Here is a 7,338-nt window from a genome sequence, read left to right on the forward strand (position 1 = left end):
TGAGTGGGCCAGGAAATATAAGGCAGTTAAATCACACTCCTGGTACCAGCACTGAATAAATGCAGAGTCAAAAAAACATTTGGTTAAAGAATCATCTAAGTTTATGAGGCTTATACAGACTGGGCTGGGCTCATTTAGCTTTTGTTAAAGTAGACCAAAACTTTCAGAACCAATAGATTTTTGAAATTGTACAACTACAAAATTTATGAGAGAAACCATGAAAAGAAGAATGTTACTCTCTGCATAAATTTTGAACTCCTGGGGGAATCAAAAGCAGTGGTACATAAATACACAAGTCCCAAACAAAACCATTGCCTATTGCTTGTGAAGTACTGTGGCTGCTTATTACCATGGAATTCATGTTTGCTGTAGCAACTGGACACATGCTAAGAATGTGATTTAACTATCATTTACTCCACTAGAAATGAGGTATAAGGATGCTACTGCAATTCAAATGTACCCTCTGCATTCATCATGCAAATCTTATCCTCTGAGAATACAACATACAGGAAGTACTTGAAGGGATTTTTAAAGACACAGAATTCTGCATCATACAAGTTCTTATGTCAGTATATTAAATAAACCTTCCAAGTCCCTAAACATTAATTAGTTGAATTACTTTTTACTTAAATGGAACAATATTTACTACTTTCATTCAGTCATATACTCCTCACACTTTGTAAAGAAAAAGTTGCAGCAGGTCTTAACAAAAAACAAACAAACAAAAATTAGAACTCCCATCTCTAACCCATTCAACAATTTTTTTTTTCTGGTGACTACTCTAAGTATTTGATACACTTGGACTAAATAATGAAGTCCTGAGTTTACCCTTATTTTCAAACCGTTTCTTTAGAATTAACAAGAGAAATCACCTCTTTGTGAAAGCATGAGGATGAAATAAAAAAACTTTTTGAGTTCCTTTCCAAAGACAGGATATTAACGCACATGATTTATGGCATATGGCAAATTATTTAATGCTAAATAGCTTTCTAGTGGTTAACTAGAGACTCCAGGAGATAATCTGAAGAGAGATAGTACATTCTTGCTAAACCCATTCATAGTAGGTTTTAATTTCTACTCTGTAGATTTCCCTAGGACTCCTCCGCCCAGCGCACAAAGATATGGACAAGGCTTAAATCCCCTTTCCTCCATGTTTTCCAGTCAGATAACACCCTTATTACGGTGAGTTACAATACCAAATAACCTGTTTCTTTCTCTTTTTGGAGAGGAAAGGGAAACCTCTATCATTCCAAGATCATGTTTTCATTTCAGTGCAACTCCATAGGCAGTATTTGCTGTAGCTTGAATATTTGCCTTCTCCAAAGAGCATGTGTCAATTGTATAGTTCATCCTGCCACTTAAGACCGTGAACTGTTTTAGAGACAGGCAAAAGGCCAAGTAAATGATTATTCAGTGCTGCTGATGCTCCTCCTCTTCTGATCTCCTCTGGCACTTGGGAAAACAACCTGCAAAAGGAAGAGGTGTCAGAGGGGAGGAGAGCAATCAAGAAGACAAACTGAGACAAATGTATTAACAGTAAGAGTAGCTTATGGTTTTAGTTCCTTCATTAAGAGAGGCTAGGACACTTTAGGTCAATTATCTAAGAAAACACAATCTAGGCAGGAAAACTTGAAGTCAAGTGCAGGTACTTGAGAGCACTCACTGTGTTTGTAGACTGACTCATTTCCACTTTCCATACCGACAATGTAAATATATTGCAGTAGGAATAATTTCACAAGATGACCAATTTCCAATCCTGCTGACAGTTCTACAAATTGTAATCTCTAGCTGAAGACTGGTATGCATGGGTGATGGTGGGAAATAATGAAAATAAATAGAAACAATTCTTCTTGAACAGGTTCTAACAGAAAAAGACATATGGTATATACCACATTGAATCTGTTATTAATCTGTACTGCTCAGCCACATCCTCTGTGAATGCACAGTACAGATTCATAACATATCAGAGAGTTAGACATGCACTCCTTTATATTTTCTTCCAGTTTCTCAATGTGTGTTGAAACTGAAGTGTCATTTTCAGCACAAGAGTTGGTGAAATTAGGGGCATCAGAAAACATACAGGAGAAACTAAACCACTCTATAGCTTTTCACTGAGTAAAATGTTATGGATCATGTATTTCCAATTAATGAACAATGTTATGTAAATTTAAAAAAATTAAACCCCTTTTCTGCAACTTTTTGTTCATAAATAAAGAGCTTTGAGTTTCTTTACACAAAGAGAAACAAAAACTCTTATATATTTCAAAGCATATATATTGTTACTGTTTAGATTTCCCTTCTCAAGTCAGGTTTTCAATTTTCCATCATTTATATCTTCAAAACATGAAATGGCAGCATCCATTGCTTTCCACTGAAAAGTCTCCCAATCATTGAAATGTTAGCTTTAGTAAATCACAGACTCATAGGCTTGTCCTTTCCATGGCAAAAGGATGCCAAGCCTCTGCAGGACAGAGGGAGACAGATGGGAGACACAAACCAATTTTCCATAGTTCCAGACAAAATCAAAATTAGCTAAATATCACTACAGGATTTCCAATAAAACAAAAGATATTTTTTAAGGCAATGCTGTAAATTTGAAATTGCATCTTTGTGGGTTTTTGCATCATTGTGGGAAAAATTGTAAGCTTCCAGTAGTTTTTAATTTTCCTCATTCTTTGTAGGAAATGAATTTGTTTTCTTTTCTGCTTACTCTATATATTCTCTCTCTAGACTCAACTTTATTCCTCTCCCTGTCTTATTTCTCTCCTGCTTTTCCTCCTGGCTTCTATGCAAAAGAGACAGCTTTTTCCTCCAACAGTGAACTGTGTTGTTCAGAGATAGGAATGTGTGTCTATAAGACAAAAAGAATAAATGTTTTAGAGGATGAATTCCATTACCTGCCAAATGGTCCTTGAAAGTTAATGAGGAGTCCTCATATTGGTTCATTCTCCTTGAATGTAAAATCATCTATAGAATTTTTATACCTGTTCAAAAATAAATTTGTTTTTATGACTTGCATTATTTTCAGTTCCTTGAATTAAGCTTACAGAAAATTTCATTTCTTCTTTTCCACTATAGTAAATTGCCAATTTAGACTTATAAAAATCAGGGGGTTATCTTTATTGCAGTAAACTACTGTAAGTTATTTCCTTTACATTGTTGTGTCCCACAGTAATGAGAGAAGCCATGAGTGTGTGCATATCTTCCTTTGGAAGAAATATGAGCACTGTTCCAAATAATCAGAGCCAACTAATTCTTATTCATAGGCTCTTCTTTTTCACTGTTTAAACATGCTTTACTATGACTGGGCAGACTGATGAGCTGTTTGCCCAAGACCATGTTCAGATAGCTTTCCAATTTCTCCAAGGATGCAGACTCCACAAGCGTCCTGGGTAACCTGTGCCAGTGCTCTGTCACTATCAGAGTGTAAAAGTGGTTACTGTCCAGAGGGAAACTCTTGGGTTTCTGTTTGTGCCCCTTGCCTCTGATCCTGTCACTGGGCATTCACTGAAAGAAGCCTGACTCCATCCTCCTTGCACTCCCTCCTCAGATCTTCCTAAAATTATTTCCCCTAAGCCTTCCCTTCTCCAGGTTGAGCTGCCACAGCTCTTGCAGCCTTTCCTTCTGTGAGATACTCCAGTCCCTTAATCCTCTTCTTGGTCCTCCACAAACTCTTTCCAGCATTTCTATGTCTCTTTTGTATTGGGAAGCTCAGAACTGGACTCAGAACTCCAAGTGTGACCTCACCAGTGCTGAACAGAGGGGAAGGATCAGCACCCTCAACCTGCTGGCAACACTGCTCATACAGCCTGGAATGGCAGATGCCTTCTTTGATGCCAGGGTATGTTGCTGGCTCATGTCCCGGTTGGTGTCAACCTCCCAGGTCCTTTCATGCAAAGCTGCATTCCAGAAAGAGAGCCCCAGCATTCCCTGGTGCCTGGGGCTCTTCCTCCCCAGGTGCACACTTACCCAGAGTAGTAACTTAGTAGGATACCACAAGGTGGTAGAGGCCAGAGGAAACACATTCTTCCACAAATGCACATAAACTTGTATTAGTGTGTGTGTACATGTACATGAAGTTTATATTCTTTTTTACTTAAAATAAGCCATCTGTGCATGTACATTTTCTATGTATTAAATAATTTACATTATTTACAAATGCAAGAACATAAAGATGCCTGCACATGAAGATATTTGTAAAAGACAGTGTAAGAATAGACATATCTCTTCCCAATGAAATTAATTTTAAATTCCTTACCTTCCATGTTATTTGGTCTGACAGCAAAGAGAAATGAACTCCAGAAATATTTTTTAAGGCCAAAAAAACCCTCCATTTTATGAATGTATGATTGGCAGTACAAATGCAGACAGTTGAACTCCACTTGACACAATGGTACCTTGCTTTCATTTTAGTGGCAGGCAGACCTCAACAGCAGACTCCCAGAAGCCTTCCCACCAGTGTATCACAGTTTTATCACGAGTTCAACTGAGAATAATAGAATAATAGGAATCATTTTTATACAGCATACAACATACACTTCACATAACCATTAATATAAGCAGCCCCTCAGTATCTTGGGCGAGACCACTCTGTATTTTTTGTTCTGTATTTGTCATTCATGCAGCAAGATGATAAAATTTGCCTGAGGCTAGACCAGAGCTAAACTCAGACTTGGCAGAAAGAGATTCCTATTTCTTTGGCCAATTTCCAAATCACATCCTCAGGCAGTAAACGTGAAATTGAATTTTAAGGATGCATTTTAGTCATGATAAGACTGTCTCCTTTTTTTGTTTGTTTGTTTTCAGATTTCGGTCCCCTCGATACTACGGCAAAACACAGAAAGAATAAAATAATGCCCTTCCTGGGTCATCACATGAAGCCATCTATTTCTATGCCCTATTCCAACAACAGCTAGGACCAAAAACTGCAAGGAAAGAATAGAAAGGAATGTATACAGTACACTGTGATGTATATTACTGCACGTATCCTCTCAGCTTCCAGCAATGTGGTTCTCAATAATCAGAGGTAACACCTTGAGGTTAATGTCTTCCTATTGTATTTGCTTCTTTACTACTCTCTCTTTGCATCTTTTACATACCCTTTTCCTCTTTTCATTCTTTTCTTCCTCCCTCCCCAATATTATCATGTTACCAATTCCTTCCTAGATCACTAAATGTGCAATGCCTGCAGACAGCTCACTCCTGCCTCCTTAATTGTTTCTGTTCAGACAAGGCCTTGTCTTGTACTTCATGCAGCCCATTGTGCCCCATGTTCTACAATCAAGGGGAGAAACAGCAGCTGCACTTTTTCTCACTTACTTTAAAGCAGCTGTCATATTACACCAGTTCTCATTCCTCTTGACAGGCTCTATTGGGATGGGACAGGTGATGTCAACTATTAGTTTGGAAATGTGGATGTGTGAAAGTTTTAATAGACTTGGGAGCCATTTCAACACCTCTAGTTCAGCCAAATTGATTCCCATATTTCTCAAATTCATCTCTTTCATGACACAGGTAGCAGTATGTCCAATACAATCACTAGTTTCACCAAAAAAAAAGTGGGGTAAAAAGGCAGTTCTAATATCTTCTAAAAAACATTTGCCTCCCCTTTCCATAACAGCCCTGTTCTCACATTAATTTTTTAAGTTTTCCTTGGTATTTTTCTAAAAATTCTCCTCAGGCTTAGATTAAATATGCCCTTTTTTAATAGAGAAACACAAAATTTATTAGCATTAAATATTTAAAGCCTATTCTTCCATGAAACAGCAGTTACAGCTTCAGTAAGGACTAGAGTTTCTGTTGTTTTCCTTTCTTTTATAATTTAAATACTGATAGAAATTAATTTAATTCCAAGAAGAACAATACTTAGCCCAAAAAGTTGCAAAGTTTCTGTCATGCTCAAACATAGAGAAATACTTTCCCTAAATATGTGGCTGCACTAAAAGCAAGGTGAATTTCAGTAACAAGCCAAAAATTGCCTATTTAAATAAAAGTACCTTATTCTACTCTGCTGCACAGATCCACAATACTATTATGCATGGCATGTTCAGCTGATTATCGTGTATTGTAAAAGGAAGAGATTACTATATGGTCAAAGTCCATACAGAAGCACACATCAACCTCCCAGTATTTACATGTGGGTGTTATCTTACATCATTCAAAGAAGCATTACTGCAAAAGAAGAGTCATTCTTGCATCAAATGAGGTAATAAACTTGTAAATGGTTTTTTTTTTGAAAGTTAGAATTAGCTCAAACTTATATATGCATGACTTATTTTTTTTACCATTACATTATGACAGTATTTGTATGTAAAGTACAGCTATAATCATTAGAGTGTAATAGTCTAATGTGGAAAAGCTTTTTGGAACAAGGTATTATTCAGACCATGCCAGTGATATTTGTCAGGTTTGAGTTTAAAGAAACCCCAGAGTTATTCTAGTACTACATCCTGAATGTTGTTGCAAATTCTGCCTGTGCAATTGAATAAAGGATAGTGATGCCTTAGGATTTAACTTTTATATTTTTCAGATCCTGTACTGCTTTAGTGTATAACTCTCAAACTCCATAGCCTGATTGCTTCTGTTCTCCCATTCTATCCAGGCAAAACAATTCCTCTCTAGGCTTGAAGCACAAGGACACCATATTGTCTCAGGCCCTGAGAGATGTAAACAGTGAATGGGGTGAGGAGGCAAACTTGGAGTAAATGACTTCATTACTTGAAACTGTAATTGATTAACCCCTGCTATGTAGATGGACCAAAATTGTAAGCGTATGAAAAACTCGTGACCAATGTCCTTCTTGGTTGTAGCCCCTCAGAGGCTTTTGACTCCCTAAGGTACACCTAGTGAAGGCCTTTAATAAACACCCACTTTTATTCTCTTAATTTTGTCTAGCCACTGTTTCAGGTAGCCACTCCAAAGCATCAATAGGAGGATTTACTACATTAAAATAAATGGTTTGTACCTGAAGACTCTTATTCACATCATCCAACTGAAGGCCCTAAAACTGAATAATGTTTTATTCTTATTACATTTTATCCCCTTAACCTGAACATAAACCTTCTGTAAATCAGGGATCAACACCCAAACACCTAGCTTGATTAAATCTAAGGTCAGATCTAGGTCTTCAACCAACCATTAAAAAGATTGTAGCACAGACTTACAGTAGGATGCATTTTGCAGAGGAAACTCAAACCTAAAGTTTACCAGGCATATCTTCAGAGGAAGCTCTCAGCTCTCACTGGCTTCATTAGGTGTCAAAGGTTTTCAGTCACCTTGATAATAAAGTATTTTGCAGAAAGTCTTTTGAAGTGATTTGTGAGATTTATCATCTCACAT

General features: G+C 37.1%; 1 long non-coding RNA gene across 1 annotated transcript; it reads right to left on the reverse strand.

Moving 5' to 3' along the window:
* Nucleotides 1-272: 272 nt before the first annotated feature.
* On the reverse strand, nucleotides 273-4,336 carry LOC143695892 (uncharacterized). Its single transcript, XR_013185355.1, has 3 exons — nucleotides 4,259-4,336; nucleotides 2,898-2,984; nucleotides 273-1,466 (listed from the first exon to the last, which is right to left on the reverse strand). It is a non-coding gene; the product is annotated as an uncharacterized LOC143695892 (long non-coding RNA).
* Between the last annotated feature and the right edge of the window lie 3,002 nt (nucleotides 4,337-7,338).

The sequence above is a fragment of the Agelaius phoeniceus genome, chromosome 1, assembly GCF_051311805.1.
Source record: "Agelaius phoeniceus isolate bAgePho1 chromosome 1, bAgePho1.hap1, whole genome shotgun sequence".
NCBI lineage: Eukaryota > Metazoa > Chordata > Aves > Passeriformes > Icteridae > Agelaius > Agelaius phoeniceus.